The sequence below is a fragment of the Argiope bruennichi genome, chromosome 3 (assembly GCF_947563725.1).
Source record: "Argiope bruennichi chromosome 3, qqArgBrue1.1, whole genome shotgun sequence".
Taxonomy (NCBI): domain Eukaryota; kingdom Metazoa; phylum Arthropoda; class Arachnida; order Araneae; family Araneidae; genus Argiope; species Argiope bruennichi.
This window is the reverse complement of record NC_079153.1, coordinates 43,588,697-43,607,422: the sequence shown is the minus strand read 5'-3', so window position 1 is coordinate 43,607,422 and position 18,726 is coordinate 43,588,697. Positions and strand designations below refer to the sequence as shown.

Here is an 18,726-nt window from a genome sequence, read left to right as displayed (position 1 = left end):
ATTAAAATGATAACTAGAACGCTCATGATCTTGGATTACAGCTGACAGCTTTCTCCAATTATTATAGCAACCTATAAATCGTGTAGTTTGGTCATCTCTTCTTCTTTTGGAAAACAGTATACACCAAAAACAAAACACGGAGTCTTGTGTTTTTGAATAAATTAACCAGCTGCGAAGTTGGGTTTCACCATTTGGCATTTTTGTAAAGTAGTACGTAGTGAAAAATGATCTACCTTCAGCACTTTTAGCGAAAAATCCCTTGTGTTGTACAGGTCTGCTTTAAAACAAAACATTCTAAATTTATCAGTTATATTATTTGGCCATAAACCAGGATCATTTATGATCTCTTGTTCATATTTGTTATTGTCATTTTCCTCATTATTTTCTGATTCGGTGTAAACACAAGATTCACCGTTTCAATTTCACCGTTTCAACATTTTCATTGCTAGACTGTGTACTTTGCGCTGAATTTTCTTCCCCAGTTGAAGTTTGAATTGTAATTTCTGAAGTTGAAGCAATTTCTTTGCCAGAATTACTTCGTAGGCAAGAAAACAGATCTACTTGTGACTTCCTGAAGTTTTGCTTTTCTTCTTTTTTCTTTTCTGGTTATTTTCTTTTTTGACATCCAGAGGGATATTTCCTTGGCGTGGAGATGGTTATATAAAACAGTATTAAGCAGTTAATAGAATGAGTTATCAAATTATTATATGCTATACCATAAGCTATTACCTAGTAGGTGAGGTAAGTGATTGTAATCTATTTACCTTATATTAACAATATTTTGCACATTTGCACAAGACTATAATATATACTATGAACTTCATACATATCTAAATCCGCCGACTGCTGCATTTAAACTTCTTCCTTAATTATTTTCATTCCGGTCATGGCCGGTGAAACAGTAATGCAATGTGCATTGCTAAGAGTTGATCGTTTAATTTATCTTCGTTTTACTTTTTGTTTGAACAACTTAATATAAACAAACATAATAGATGCACGTGTAAAAAAAATATTACATTAGATGCAAAAAAAGTATATAGCTGATGATTTACAAGTCCATTTGAACCCAGCCTCAGCTTCGATTTCTGGCTGTTGCTAGCGCACAGAAGTCGCGCCACTCTGTCGTAACATGTGTGAAAGAGATTTCTGTATTCATAAGTCAACTTCATCCCCCCCCCCCCTTTATCACTGCGATCATTGCGTAATAACGGCGCTAGTCGAAGTTCAGCCAGCCACGTGGAAACAAACTTGTATACTTTCAGTACGTGTAAACGCTATTATTGCTCATAATATTATATTAATTCTTAATCACGGTGCTCCCCCCCCCTCAATCGCGGTTCCCGGGTGCATTGCACCCGCTTCCCCCAGATGGCTGGCCCTGACACGCTTAATTTTACCTGAAAATATGAATATGGAGTAGAAGCACACAGATAAAGCGAGCAATAAACAGTGAATTGATAATAAACAACCATAACAGCATAAAGCGTTCAGAAAAAAACTCGTCTAAGAAAGATTTTGCTTAACTGCTCGCTTAAGCTCAACTCAACTGCTTATGTCTCTCGATTCAACTGATTCTCGTCTGTTTACCTCAGCGTTTTATAAGTCTCATGATAGGGTATCAAATGCTCTAGAGCAGTGGTGTGCAAACCGGGGGTCGCTATAAATTTTTGGGGTCACTACATTCAAAGAGATTCAAATTTATGAAAAATCTACAATTATTCATTTCAAAGAACTGAAATAATACAAGCTAAGAAACTAACAGTTATTATTTTAAGAACCTGATCTTCGCGATGGCTATCACGGGGCTTCACCCCCCTCCCCTTATCATGCATAGTGATCCGCGGTATCGGCTGCTCACTTAAATCTATAATAAATGCCAACATTCTTGCTTACTTCTAAGCAAAGCAAAAAAATAGACTGCAGAAACACAAAATCCATATATAATATCAAAAACCAATACGGCCGCTGCGCAACATCAGAGACCGTTAGCATCCAGCCAACGAATTACCTTATTTCTCAATTGCAGCTAATTGCCAACATTAAAAACAGACATTCCAAGCTTGAAAATAAGAAGATTCAACTGCATTCTGTAATTGTGTCTTGGATTATACACTGCTTTTGTCAATTCTGCGTAATTTGTTGTCACGTATGTACATAACTTATTTTTTCCAGTACTGGATAGTTTTGTAGCTTGCTCTGAGTGCAATAATAATAATTACTTAAAAAATTAATATAGATATTAAAATGTTAATAAAAGAAAACTGATTTTTCTAAAATATTTTGCATGTATTTTTGTATAATTCTTTTCTTTTTTTAATATTGTTAAATAAAAATATTATTTATTTATTTATAATTTTGTTTCAGTTTTAATACCCTCATAATGGATAAGTGGTTAAAAATAGGTACCGAAAGTCCAGATAATGAAAAGAATGACAATACAAATGAGAATAATGAACCAACATCTAATAAACTTAGAAAAACTGTGCATGAAACCCCAAACAAATATGAATCCAGTGGCACTGTTTCTACTTCAAAAAATAACGAACAAAATACGTTATTAAATAAAAAATTGTGAAAATATCAAGAAGAATTTGTTAAATACGGATTTGTGTTGTTAATGGGGAAGAACGTCCGTTGTGTGTTATTTGCTTGGATTAATTAGCAAATGAAAGTTTTAAAACTGCAAAATTAAAAAGACATTTGGAAACTAAACATAAAGAATTTGCAAAAATATCTGAATCATTTCTTATAATACAAGATGAGCTTATGAAAAATCAAACTGTATTTAAGAAAACATATACAACAATTCTTGAAAAAGCTTTACGAGCATCCTTAGAAGTTTCATATTTAATAGGGAAAAATTTGAAACCACACACAATTGGAGAATCCCTTATCCTTCCGTCAGCAATTAAAATGACATCAATTATGCATGGAGGAAAATATCGTAACGATTTAAAAACAATACCATTATGAAGAGATACCGTTTCTTGCCGAATGTCCGCCATATCACGTAACATAGAATCGTTTCTGTTACATCGAATATGAAACTCTCCTTGTGTTTGGTCTACAACTTGACGAAACCACTGCCATTACTAAAATGCCTCAATTAATTGTTTATGTGAGATACGTTTTTGAAGAAGACATATCGGAAGATTTTTTATGTTGTAAAAAGTTAGAAGAGAGAGCAACTGGAGAGAAAATATTTGAAGCTATTAATAAATATTTTGAGGAAAATGACCTTGTCTGGACCCAATGTATCGCGGTTTTCACTGATGGTGCTGCAGTATTAACAAGTCGTAACAAAGGACTAAGAAGGTAAATAATGAAAATTCCTCCCCATTTAGTATTCAACCATTGCATGATACATAGACTAGCTCTAGTTTCAAAAGACATCGATGAAGAATTGCACAAGATATTAAATGATGTTGTTATTATAATCAATTACATTAAAAGCAACAGTCTTAACAGTCGTCACTTTTCAATACTCTGTAATAAGATGGGTTCTGTGTATGAGACATTATTACTACATTCCGAAGTCAGATGGTTCTCACGCGGCAAAATATTGCGGCGTCTTGAGAAACGAAGTTTATATATTTTTGGTGAAAAAGAAACGTATATTGGCACGTTCATTCATTAATGAAGATTGGTTCGGAAAACTCAGTTACATGCTTGATATTTTCGAAAAACTGAACGATCTGAATATGAGTCTACAGGGAGAGAGTACAAACATTTTAACGGTAAGCAGTAAAATTGAAGCTTTTAAGAATAAGCTGATACTTTGGCAAGGGAAATTGAACAAAAATAACACAGACATGTTCCCGTGCTTTTCAGAATTTACTAAAGAAAATAATATGGATTCCTTGTTATTTAAAAACATCATTTCCCACCATTTGATAAAATAGGTTGAAAACTTTACGAAAAGGTACGAAAAATTTCAAGAAAATGAATTAGGTTGGATAGGTGATCCATTTTCGCTTAATATAATTAATGCCAATATCCTTTTAAATTAAAAAGAACAGTTAATTGATGTTTCAAACGAAGAAATACTGCGCATTAAATTTAATTTTCTGACTTGCCAAAAACTTTGGTTATCGATTGGAAACGAATATGCCGATTTGAAGAGAAAGGCAATCAATATTTTAATTCAGTTTGCATCGATTTACTCATGTGAACCTCTTTTCAAAATTAGTTTCCATTAAAACAAAATATCGATCTAGATTGGATCCAGAGAATGACTTATGGCTTGCGATTTCCAATACAGATCCGAACAGAGAAGCAATCATGAGCACTTTGCAAGCACATACCTCGCATTGACCTCTTATTAGGGATTGCAATACCGGAATACCGAATACCGGTATTTTGAGCCATTTGTACAATTTTGTAATACCGGTATTCACAAGTTTAAATACCGGTTTTTCGGTATTTACTAGAAATTTTTTAAATTGTCTCCACTATATGTTTAGGTATCGCGAACACAGCAATATAGTATACGTTTTTGTTTTTATGTCTCCCTAACGGGCGAAATTAGCTAATTAATGGCTTAATTAATTGCTTAAATCTAAATTAGCGAAACATAGATTATCCCTGAAAGAAAATATTGTATCCATAACGACTGATGGAGCAACAATTATAAAAATAGTTGGAAAGTTGATTGGTGCAAATCAGCAGTTGTGCTATGCACATGGAATTCAATTAGTAGTAATAGATGTATTATACCAAAAATATAAAGAACAGAAGAATCCAAATACTGTGGATATAGAAACTTCGGATTCCAACTATATTAAATTGAAAAATCGCACAGAAGAAAGGCATACCGAAATAGAAAATGTCTTATGGTATTTGCATAATTCTAATGATTTTAAAAATGAAAATGAAAAAGAAGAAAATAAAATAATCAATTCAAATCTAATTAAGTTAGAGTAAAGTTTCTAAAAAAATTTTTCCCACAAACCTATCCACATTCAGAATTTGGTTCAATTATTAAAGATTATGATGTCACTACTGTCGATAGTGAAAAGGAATCGTCTCTTGAACAAAAATTAGAATTAGCAATAAATAAAAAAATTTCAACGAACCAAAATACAATACAGAAATCAGCTATATCCAAAACCATCCGACGAGAAATCGATTTATTTGAAGATGAGGAATTTAGAGGTAAATACTTGGAAAAAGTATATCGCGCATTGCTAACAGTACCACCAACTAGCGTAGATGCCGAAAGAGCGTTTTCGACAGCTGGTAATTTTTACACAAAATTACTTTTCAGGCTTAATGACAGTACAATTGATGCATTACGTTTTTTTAGATCACATTTCAAAAATTTGTAATAGTACCACAAACTGAATAGTGATGTTTACACTATTTTTGCGATTTAAATAAATAAGATGTTTCTTTACTTTTTTGTGATTATATACTGTTATAATTTATAAGTTACAAATAATTTTTTTGTGATATTTACACTCTAACAAAACTGGCAAATAAAAAACAAACACCTGTGTTTTCTTTCTTTTTCCAAAATTTCTAATACCGGTATCCCGGTATTAAGATTTAAAAAATACCGAATACCTGTATTGAAATTTTGGTCCGGTATTGCAATCCCTACCTCTTATGATGTAAAGTTTTTTGAAAGTATTTTTCATTAAAAAATATTTTACCCATATACATAAATAAAGCATTGTTTCAAAAAATTTTGTGTTGATTTATTAACTAATTTTTATAATATTACAACTTTTATAAAAAAATTTAGGATGGTTTTTAAGTTTGGTGCGTTATTTTGATAAAGGCGTTCTTTCAATCGATGACATCACGGCACTCTTTTAAAAACAACCTGTAAGAACAAATCCCAGAAAGAATATCATTGTAACTTCGTTGATGATTAAACAAAAATTCTACTATTTATCCAGGGGGCGCGACAAAATTTTATACAAAATAGGGGGTCGCAAATGAAAATAGTTTGCGCACCACTGCTCTAGAGGAAACTCTGGAACTTGAGGTCTAATGGAATTATTACCAAGATTCTTGAAAATTCTGAATCCTTCATTTTTGTAGTCACGTTTGTCGCCAAGGCTGGGGGTCATTGACTCATCATCTATTCAGCGGTCATTACCATATCTGTAAAACTATCTTCCATATTAGTAAGTTTTAATTCGCAGGAAAGTAATATTTCAAACTCGTAACAATAAGCAGTAATAAAAGAGCACGTTTATTAATATTCTAAAATGTAGAAAATATTTTTAAATAATAATACAGTGATAGAAACAAGATCCTAAACAGTTGAGTTGTTGATAACAATACAATGAAGAATTTAAGCCACAGGGGATATTATAAGATAGAAAGTTATTAAACGTTTTTTGAAAATTCCAGTACACTAAAAATATGATTGAAATTTGAATTTATGTAATTTTTCTATCAACGCCTCATGTTTTAAAGAATTTGTTCGATATTTTTGATAAAAAAATTAATTTCTACTTTTTAATAGACTAATAAAAGTGCTTTTATTTATTTATTTTTATTTTACTGTACCATCAAGTAATTTCATTTTTATTGTGTATATCTCTACTAATAAAGGATTCCTTTATTTAGGTAATTAATTTTATATATTATTTAATTTATGTTTATTTATTTTGATATTTTAATTATAATTATTTAGAAATTATGTGAACTTTTACCATTTTGTTCCTAATAATTTTTGAAAATATTATAGAATTAAAAATATTGTTCCACATCTGAAAATTCTGAAAATTATCTTCTCTTTGATTATTTGCTATGTTACTTGCAGTGCGATATTTTTTAATTAAAAAAAAATTTTTTTAGACAGATTTAAAACAGAATTTTTTTCATTATTGTTATAAAATTAAAATCGCTTTCGTTGCTTTTACGAATATTCCATACTGTATATTTTTTTTCATTGCTAATTACCAAAGTAGACTTCTTTAACAAATTTCTTTGCATGGAATTATTTTTAAAAAATGAATTTCTTTGCTTGAATTTTGTACTAATTGTAAAAAGTAAGCAATAATTAATGATTTTTATAGTTTGGAATATTTCAAACACTTCTGCTCTTTTCTGTAATATAATTATATGTATTAAAACGTATCATTAATTTTTAAACTCGAAATTGTGTTTTCTTATTTTTATTGAACCGGTAATCAAAAACTCACTAAGCTGTTATAAATATGATGAAATTTTCTCAGTATTACACACATACACACACAAAAAAAAACCCTCAGTTGTTGGAAGATTTCACTAATTATTCTTACATATTTTATGAACATGCTTCGATTTAGTAAGTAAGTTATCGATTTAGTTGAAATTTTATTTTTCCTCGGTACAGATTAAAGATAAAATTTTGATGAGGCAGAGAGAATTCAGCAGGTGCATAGGACAATGAATAAAACAAGCTTAAAGGTTCTAAAATAGTACGGATTTACACGTCTATACGAATTAAAATACGAATACGAATTTCAAATTAAAAAACACTTTTCTAGAAAAGGCATCAAGATCAAGAAACAAACAAAGAAAATTTTTCGCACGTAATTATCCCAGAAAACCAACTGGTCGCCAAAAATGTTGAAAAAATACTATTTCTGAGAATAAGAATTCTAAATAAAATATGGTTGATTTTTTTATTTTTCATTTTTTTAATAGAGAATTTTCTCATATTTCTATTCTTTTCTTTATTTCCATTTCTTTCTGTACTTTCGTTGATATCACTTTCATGATTTACACATGATCATTTTAGATGAAGATAAAAATAAAAATTAAGAAATTTATTTAATGTCATACTTTTATTAACGTACTAAAATAAAAATAAAAAATATTTTTCTTTTATCAAAAATTGAAAATTAGAACAAAAATCGTAAAAACAAAAGAGCTTAAAGAAATATTTTTTCATAAATTCGAATTGTAATCACATTCATAATGCATTTTAATTTGTAATGAATGATTAAGAATTTTTCATTCATATGATATTCATCATCATTTAATTTGTTTGTTTCCAATACCTCATACTTTTGCGCTTTTCCTTTTTGATCATCCGTTTTTATTTTCTAGAATACAAACTTTGCAAAGAGAATTTATTTCAATCGTCAATAAATTTGAGCCCGTGATTTTGACGAATTTCCTCGTCTCAGAACTTCCTAAGTTCTAGAAACACATTTTTGGAACTATGCTTGTCTGTTGTTTTTCAATCTGAGAACACTACTACTTAAAAGCTCTCTGAGTTGAAATTTTTATGGACTTAACACTAAAACTGTCGAATTTTGTCAGACTTCGATCGGAATCCATACATGAGAGTTTGTCTGTCCTACTGTCCGAATGAAATTAACACGATAATTGCAAGAGCTAGATAAATATAACTCCGTACACAAATTCAGCATCTATAATGTATAACTAAATCAAATATCGAACCAAAATCGACAAAGGGTTTCTATTCACCATCTATCAATCTGTATTTCTGCATGCATGTAAATGGGGTATTTCATAAACATGACAATTAGGTAAATAAAACTTTATTCACAGTTTTACCATCTAAATTGTAGATTCTCATCACATTTTGAATCGAAACAGTCGAAGGGTTGGCCGTCTGTTGATATGTATTTTTGCAAGCATGTAAATGCGATAACTCAGAAATGCAATGACGCAAAGAAAAGAAATTCGGAATGTGATCTTATGATTATGATTATAATTTTATGTCAAATTTTGATTTCAATCAGTTGAAAAGAGGCTTCCAAAGTACATATTCGATTTTCGGATACTTGTGTATTAACCGCGTGCCAGCAATCATTCGCCAAATAAAAAAAATACTTTTACCGTAAGATTGAATAAAAATACTAGATTCTCGACAAAGTTAGATTTTTTTTAATTATTTTTGTTCATCAATAATATGCGGTTAAAACCCAATTATTGATTTTCTATACTTTACTGTGGAATTGCAACTGTTACCGCAGGGAATGTGGAAATAAATATCTGAGTATTCATGGCTTTTACTATCTTTCCCAATGTTCCCAAAATTCAGCAGAAGGAGCAGAATAACACTATCATTAGAGAGTATGAAGGAAAATTTAAATAATGAATTGATAAATAACTATAACTGAATTTATATGTATTATCTTTTACTTTGGAATGCACTCTTTTATTATACACTGAATTTTTTTTTTGATTTATAGAAATTTTTATAGAATAATTTCCTATGATATTACATAAATTATGAAACATGTATTATCATGCACACAAAATTTCAATGCTGCAAATTAGATCAAAATAGTAGTCTCTAAATTAACGCAAATTATGCATCAATCGAAATTTAAAGTTAAAAGAATATTGCCATTAAGTAACCATTAAAAGTGACATAAAATGGCTAATCGAAATTTTTAGCAATCATTAATTCCAACAATCAGCAGGTTACCAATGAAAATTTACATTCAAAAGAATATATTGCTATGTTTTAGTTTTTATTTTGATAAATCGAATATTTTATCCTATTTACATGTTACGGCGAATTAAATGCTATATTGAGACTCGAATTACAGTTCTTTTATCAGTATAAGTAGATTAAATTCTATGTTGATTTAAAAATGCTGCTGTAAATAATGAAACACATATTCATATTTAAACTTCAAGTAAGTTCTACATGTATTAATATAAAACTTAAAATAAGTGTAATGATATTTTAAAACTTTTAACAAATTAATTTATAAATTAGCTTTCATTTATGCAAATAAAATATTAATTTTTTTACAATGAAAATGTTGCGAGTTCTAAAAGTTTATTTTGTAGAATAATAACATCTCACGCATATTTCAATATTTTTTAGAAAATTTATATTGTTTTTCATTTTGGAAAAAATTATGCAAACGATTTCTTTAAATCAGGTTTTAAACTATTCTAAACCATGCATTATTTCCTCATTGATAAAAACTTTGAATTATTGAAAAACTCTCGATTTTTTATTCGTGATATTTATACATATCTCTACTAATCTCTAACCCTATTTCTACTAATAATAAGGAATAATGTGTGTTTATGAGTGTTGACTTTTACCGCCTGACATATAGCTATCAGTCTTAATAGATATGCACATTGAAGGGTGGAATGTGCAACTCGGAGCGATTTTTTGAAATTTTAATTAGAATTTTAGTTGATTAAAATGTAAAGAAAAAAAACGGCATTCTCCCACCATAACTTTCGAAAATATTTCAGAAAAAGAATAAATTTCCAACCGTTACAAAATCTAAGAAAGAAATGTCTTTTTAATAATACCCATTTAAAAATCGCGCAAATTTTTTCTTAATTTTTGGCAATTTTTTTGTGCCTAATTTTTAATAACAGATTAATTACATTCTTGCTCTGAAATCCAAATCGTTTTCAGTGTTTCCTTAAATATTTAATGACTTTCATTTTCTTCCCTTGTTTTTAAAGCTAAAGAAGAAGAATTCTGTTTCGGTCTGTGTAGTTTACACGATGAATAAAAAAGCGAAGCACAATATTGGAAAATAAAGTAAATATGCAAAATTTAAATGATAGATGGATGAACTGGACATTTACATTTTTAATAGCATTATGATGTCACAGGACTAGTCCCCAATGGAAAAGTTTGCATATATAATAAACAGAACATGTGAAAGATAATTAAAATAAAATATATCGTTAATATTTGACAATTTGATAAAATCATAGACTTTAAATTTTAAAAGAATCAACTGAAATTAAATATTTTTAATGTTCCCTTCGAAACAGCTTGTTGCCAAGCTTGACAAATTATAAAAATAAATGTATGTGCTTGTGTGAGTGTGTGTACTAGCGCACGCGCAGGCAGACCATTAAATTTGAAATTACCAAATTTGATAAAGATTAATCTTTGGAGTGTGGGGGGGGGATGTGTCCCTGGAGGGCGATTTTTTGAAATTTTAATTACAATTTCAATTACTTAAAAATTAATGAAAATGTTGCCGTTTTTCAACTATAACTCTCCAAAATATTATAACAAGAAAATAATTTTTATACCATTTTAAAGCTAAAATAATTAGCTTTAGAAATGTATCAATTTAATAGTTATTCGAACATTTTCTGAATTTTGGAAATTTAAAAACAAAATGCCTTATTTTTAATTATAGATTGCACTGCTGCACTGAAATTCAACCAGATTTCATTGTTTCATCAAATATTTAATCGTTTGATTTTCTTCCATTATCGAAAGCTAAGAAGAAATAATTTTGTTTAATCTCATGTAACTTAAATTATGAATAAGAAAATGAACCTACAGTATCATGAGAGTTCAAAAACATATGAACTGGACAGTCATGCTTTTAAACTCTATGATGTCATGTTATTTGATTCTATTTGGATAATTCATACATGTAATAAACTTAATAGGCGTGATTCTATTAACTAACACGGCTTCAATTTCTGCAGCAATTTGATGCTTAAAAATATTTCCATTAGGGAATCCTAAATATTAAATCATGCATAAAAATGTGATCGTAAGTAGAGCCAACTGATCGCCAAAAGCGGCTAGTATTATAATAATATTACCGTGAAATTGCGAAGGGAAAAAAAACCGGAGCTGTCAAAATTATTGTGACATCTCTCATCATATCTAAGTGTTATTTTAAAGAATATAGCATCTACTAAGAGAATTAAAAATTTCATTAAGTGTTCATTACTAGTTTAAAACTTCATTAATTCTGAAACTTCCAATGACAACATTCTTTTTATAATTCATAAATAGATTCCTTATGAAATAATTATCTAGAGTACAAATTTTAATTCGTATTTTCAAATATAAACATCTAGAGATAGTTGATATTTTATTTTTCCAACATAAAAGATCATCTTCATATTTAGATAATTAAGTTCTCCGTTATCCTCTAGACGTACGTTGCTATTTTTATTTAGGTGACATTTTAAAAACAAAGTATTAAAATGATCCACATGCTGCAATAAATACTACTTCATGCATGACGAAGCTTGATCGTGTTGAAATTTTCTGGGAAAATTTGATTCTTTCCTTCAAAAAGAGATAAATTTTTGTCTAAATTGCACTTGAGCTTCAATTACTATTACGCTTGGAGCGGTAATATTTAAATTCGTAAGATTTGATTTATGAGCGAAAGTAAATAAACAGATAGTTCATTTTTTTTCAACTACAATGATAGCAATAACTTTCAGATTAATAGCTTGTTGAGGGAGATATATTACCTCAATTTTTTTCTTTTTTGCGCTATATTTTTTGCATTTCTTTATCAGAATATAACTCTCATTTTTTTCTATTATCAGCGCTGAATAATAATTTATGAATGGATTTAGCGAAACTCTACAGTTCTTTATTTTATACAAACCGAATTTTGAGATCAATTGGTTCACAAGAATTAATGGTTGATAAAATTTTCAATTAAATAAATAGATATTTCATTGTTTCAACTACGAAGATTAAAATAGCATTCAGATTAATGATTTGTTGAGAGAGAGATATTACTTTAATTTTTCTTATTCTTTTTTGCGCTCTATTTTTCTGTATTTCTTTATCAGAATATAACACTCATTTTTTTCTTCTAGTTTTATTATCATAATTTATTATCAGTGTTGAATATAAATTTATGAATGAATTTAGCAAAATTTTACGATATTTTATTTTCTAGAAGCCGAATTTTGTGATCAACTGGTTCGTCGAATTAATAGTAATAAAAATTTCAATTAAATATTCTGTGAAACTTTGTTTAAAGGCTTCTTTAACAAAATATTACACTTCAAATGCTGATAGACATATAACTCATACCACTTTAGAAATCTCATACAGTTATGTTCATTATACTATGCATGTGCCTGATTTTCTTTCTATATCTTTATATATTCAATTATAACACATGAAAAAGTATCAGTATTTAGAAATGGGTACATTTCGAAAATTTTATGCCATTGTTTGGTTCTTAAGTTAAATCTTAATTTAAGTTACAGCTAAATTTCAAAAAGTTTATTAAAAGCATAATTTATACTGAAACCAACCCAATATAAAAAAATAAAACGAATCTTCATATCTTATCTACAATAATCGAATTTAAAAACTAAGATGAAATATTGGTGAAATAGCAATGAAAATTATTTTAGTTTAATTTCAACAATAAAAAATATTGTTTAAATACACTTAATATACTTTTTTTTTATAAATTTCAAAAAAAAAAAAATGCGCAAAAAATTTAAATTTTTTAAGGTAATGTAAGAGTAATTTTTATACTGTTATAGTTTTGAAAGTTGTGGTAGAAGATGCCAATTAATTAAAATAAAAAGAAACTAGCTTTGAAGTGCACAGTCTTGCCCTCCAAAGTATATATATATATACTCCTTTATTTTTAATTTAATGGAGAAGAATTAAAAGAAAATGGTTCCACGGTTCATTCACTGAATAAATGTAAATCAATCCATGTTTTGCTTACAACTGCTTTTTAAATACAGCAGGTTTCATAATATAAAGCCACAAATGCAAGATATTTGTTTATTTCAAACACTGAGCACAAATCACAAATGATATTGGATATTTCGAGCTCGGTCGTTTCAAAGCAATGGTACAAAGTTCTCGGAGACTTAATTCTCCATAAAACTTAATGTTTATCCATTCATTCTATATATATTTTAGTCTTTGTTAATAAAGGAAAGATATTTTCTGTTTTATTTTATTTTTAAAAAACTAGATCATATATTTTACTATTTAATTCGGTGGGATTTTGATTTAAAACCATTAATTAATTATTCATCAAGGTATCTTTTATAAAACTCAGCTTATTAATTGAACATTTTTGTTAGCACTGTTTTGATTGAGTATTAAAAAGGATTCCAATGATGATGACGAAAAATAAAGCTTTATAATTAAGAAATAATATAATTAATGAAAAAAATTTAAAATATAAGAATTTTAATTTTCAAAAAGATTTGCGTGACATTTAAAAGTGGTGAAAATAAGATTTAAAGCTGGGCGTTCATGCATACGTTTCATTGATTTGATCGCTTTCTTCGATATGCTTGAATGCGTCCAAGAGTAATTGAAACAAAATGTTAACTGCAAATTTAATTTGTAACTTTGATCTAAAAAAAAAAAAAAACTGCCATACAAGAACCATTTGAAACTGTGGAACAGCACTTTTGGAATAGGATTTTTATTCCTTCTGTAAATTCGAATAGATTGAAAAGTTCTAATAGACATTTTTCGATAATACTTTTTTTTTTCCAAGAAAACAAATAACGCAAACATTTTACCTAGATATTCCCCTGCAGAAATTTCAGTAACAAGGAAGAGCATAAGTTTCAGTTCTAAGTAATTGCAGAAATTCCAGTAGTCAAACTTATGCTTTTTAAAAATTATTCATCCCTTAATTACGCAATCATAATGTTAAATACCTCATTTCATAATTTTTTTTTTAAATTTATGGGGTTTTCCTCTCGAATCAATACCTTCATTTAAGCGCTAAAAACCGAAGTATACACAATCCCTTTATAAATATAACCCCTTCGAAGTATACACAACTGAATCACCCCCCCCCCCTTCTTTCTGATCTTATCCTTTTCTGGTTCCGTGGCATGTTTTGGATGGTCAATCCAACAACTTGATACAGTAAAAGTGTTTTTATGTATTTTTTTCCTCCCCCTCCCATAAAAAAGTATAACTCGACTAGACTAAGAAAAACATCAAGGAAATATCTGCTGTGCTTATTTATTTTGCTGTTCATATTTATATTTGCTATTAATTCAAATAAATCGTCTTTACCAATAATAAAAGAGAAGTGTGAATCACTGTGTCTGTTGGAACTCTATATGGTATTATAGATCTAGAGCTAACCAAATTTTGTACAAATATTTAAGTACATATTTATGTCAAATATTCACCAAAAAATTTGACAGGCATCAATAAATTTAGCGGGCGTTTGTGTTTTAGGTTGTAGACTTCTTTGAATATGAGCAAATACTGTAGAAAAGATTTAATAATTTGCTATTCAAGAAAATGCTTATTATGAAACAGATTTTTATAGCGATCAACCAATATTAAACGGATTTGAAATAACTTACCAAGGCATAAAACAGAATTAAGTAAGGCTGTGCCAATTTTCGATTTATCGAAAAAAAATCGATTTTTTTTTATGCCAGTTTTCGAAAAATATCGATTTATCGAAACCATGATCATGAATATATGTTCACAATGAATCGCAATACAATAAATCGATATTCACAATTTGTATTTTCGATTTCGTTTTGGTTACCGGTTAGTGTTTATTTTTGTTGCTCTTCATTCTTTCCACCTTCATACATAATTTTTGTTGATATTTCTATAAATACTGTCATTTCTAATATATATAATTTCATTCTACAAATACTGGCATTTCTAATATATATATTTCTAACATATTCTTTTGTTTTAAGCATGGCATTTTGGACTAAACTGTTTTTTGTTCCCTAATTGAAAAATATCATTATGGAAAAACAATTGCGGTTTTCAGAAAGTTGTTGACTGTTTAATCGCTAAATATTCAACTTCAGAAATAAAAGCAAAAAGGATTAATTCAGATTAAATCCACAATTTTACTCACAGCTTGCATTCTCACACTCAAATGTATTCGCATAAAAAAATGAAACTTTAATTAATTTTTCAAGAAGCTAAAATTAATTTTTCAAGACATCAGATTTTGAATTCATGATTTATTAAAACTACTTAATTTGACTCGCTAAAAGCAGTATTTCGTTTACCTCCCCCCCTTTTTTAATAAAGAATCAAAGAAATTAAAGTTTTTTTTTAAGTCAGCAGTAAAAAGAGTAAAATTTAAAAAGTTATTACACTGAAAAAAAGCAATGTTATAAATTGTAGCATATAGACATTGCTTTGGCATTGATTCACTTTATTAAAAGAGTTTTAATGCAATTATTTTCTAACTATTTTTATTCGAAAAAAGGCAAATATTTTTTATTATATAAATTGAAACTTTTGTACTAAAGTCTTCTGATCAGTCAATATGTTAAGAGATATTATTTATAACTTATAATAGCTATAAATAAATAATGATATCACGATATATCGAAAAATATCGATATGTGTTGAATGACATATCGGGATGAAAGTTCGGTCATCGCTCATCCCTACTGCTAAGCACGTTTTGAATTATATTTTGCAATATTTTATTACACGTAGAATAATTTTTTTTTATAATTTTGTTCAATAAACATAAATTTTGTTATTTAAATGAATCTCGTTAATCTGGAGTTTTTATTAACCTGGTGGTCATCTAGTCGGAAGTTTGCTGCATTATTGAGAGTATACTGTTTTTAAAAAATACAGCCATTATGCTTTAGCACAAATATGTTTTTTTTTAAAAACTGATAATATAATCTCTTTTATTCCAATTAATACTTGGAGTATTCAAAAGTGCAATATAAGATCTAAATTCCAATCTTAAAAAAAAGCAGACGATATTTTTAAAGCAGACGATTAAACGATAAAGCAGACGATTAAAAAATGAAACAATAAATTCTCATTATGTATCATGAAACGTTATTCTCTGCATTTAATTGAAATCAAAATAAACGAAAATGATAATCCATTTTTACTTTCTCGTATTAGAAGTTAAGAGAACGTAAAAATTTACTATCATATAGAGAAAGTAGAAAAGAGAAAGTATTGTATTGTAAAAACATTCGAACTCGGAATTTTGACAAATCACCTAATTTTAGACTAACCTAAGTTCGAGAAACACATTTTTTGAAAAATGTCTATCTGTCTGTGACCAAGATAACTGAAAAACGCTTTGAGCTAGACGATGAAATTTGGTATACGGTCTTTACAACAAATTTATCAATTTTTGTTCAAATTTAAGAAATATAGTTTAGACGCGTATCAGATTTTCAACCAAATCCAACAAGAAGTTGACCGTCTGTTTTTCTACACTTTCAGAAACATGTAAAAGAGATAACTCACAAACGCAATTGTTTAAATATATAAAATTTGATAAGGAATTTTGTGACTACATGGAAAATTTTGAGTCACATTTTTGTTTTAATCGGTTGGGAAGAACATGCCTAAAACTCAAATTCAATTTTCAGATTTTTTTTAACTTTATGCCAGAGAATTAATCGCTAAAAATCTCACTAAAGATCACATGATAGATTTAGTAAAAATATTAAATTTACGCCAAGGGTTAATATTTCATAACTACCATATGGCCAATATCATGCAAAATTCTCTTTGGAATAACCACTTGTATTAGAGAGTATGTGAGAAAGTTTTGAGAAGACCACACCTGCAAGTTTCAATATGTTTAATATTCAGATGATAAATTTAGCAGCATATAAAATCACAGAGAAGGAGTTCTTCTCTGTGGATACAATCTTTTAGCATTTGCTTAAAAACACTTCAAAAATTTTTCAATAAAATATTTTAAACTTTGAAACAAAATTATCTGCATTTTATTTTTATATTTGTTACCATAATATTATTTATTTTGCAATAAATGCTGCTTTATGTGATAACAATAAAATCAAGTTGCTTGAATGTGCAATACTTTACAGCTTTATTTCTAAGAATTAAAAAGAATTTTAAAAAATTGACTTAGACAATTAAAAATCTACCTTTGCTTCCAGCTTCCAGAGAGGTACTTTATTTATTCACTTGTCAAAGAAGGAACGTCACAGTTCCCCAAAAGATATTTTATTAGTTATCAAGTCTGTTATAATCTTGACTGACATTCAGTCGTTAATTTCCGAAAATACATTTATTGATAGGAGATTAATTTTTACTTTGAAAAATGCAATTATCCTCTTTATATTATGATGAAGCATTTACAGTAACCAATACGAAAAATGTTCAGTCATTGTTTTCTAAAATTCATTTAACGAAAAGCGATTCAGTTGAGTTAAATCGTTCCAACTGGAAAAGAAAAAAAAAAAAAAATCTACATCAAATAAATAGTGAAATTGTCTCTAAATCGACCATCTTTTGTTCCAAACAAAAATCGGTCATTAAGTGAGGTAAGCTGTTCTTATAAGCTTTCATTTTTGGAAGGCAAAGTAATTACAAAAGTAAACACTAATCCTTCATTCTTGTCACAGTAAGTTTTAAAACTACTTTTCTAAATAAAAGAAATCTTTTAATCGAAGATTTCAAATTGTTTTTTAAAGATGCAAATTGCATTTTCTTGGATTTTTGTTTTATAGTTTAATTGATTAAAGATAACTTTAACTTTAAATTGAAAAAAGATAATAATTGCATCAGTGTATTTAAAAGGAATATATAAATGTATTACAAAAGTCTAAAGACGAGATTAAAACCAAAAATACATGAGTCTTAATAAAAAAAACAATAATAGTATAATAAATATTATAAAAAGAAAAAAAAATAACCATTCATAATATAAAATATATAAAGATATATAAATGATAATGATATGTAATTTCAATTTATTTCAAGCCCTTTTATCTAAGTTTCATGTTTTTTATCTGATTTTTATTTTTATCTTCAAATTTTTGACAAAAAATGTCATAAAAAGTGCTTATATTACATTAAAATATGTTTGATTACAATTTTCTTTAATAAAAAGCAAATATAATGCTTGATTTTTCAGATTAACAATAAAGGTCATGTCGATTTCTATATAAAAATCTTCCCTCATTAGAAAAAACTTCCAAATTTTTTTAGAGAAAATATTTGGTATATATTTCAAGTGTTTTGAAATGAAAGTAATAAAGTGACAAATC

The 18,726-nt window shown here is 28.1% G+C and overlaps 1 protein-coding gene across 1 annotated transcript in view; it reads right to left on the bottom strand.

Moving 5' to 3' along the window:
* LOC129963696 (protein dissatisfaction-like) overlaps positions 1-2,047 on the bottom strand; it is a 37,503-nt gene extending 35,456 nt beyond the window's left edge. The window contains exon 1 of the mRNA XM_056078204.1: positions 2,009-2,047. The gene's annotated coding sequence lies outside the window, so the exon portion shown is untranslated. The remainder of the gene's footprint in view (positions 1-2,008) is intronic.
* Positions 2,048-18,726: the final 16,679 nt, after the last annotated feature.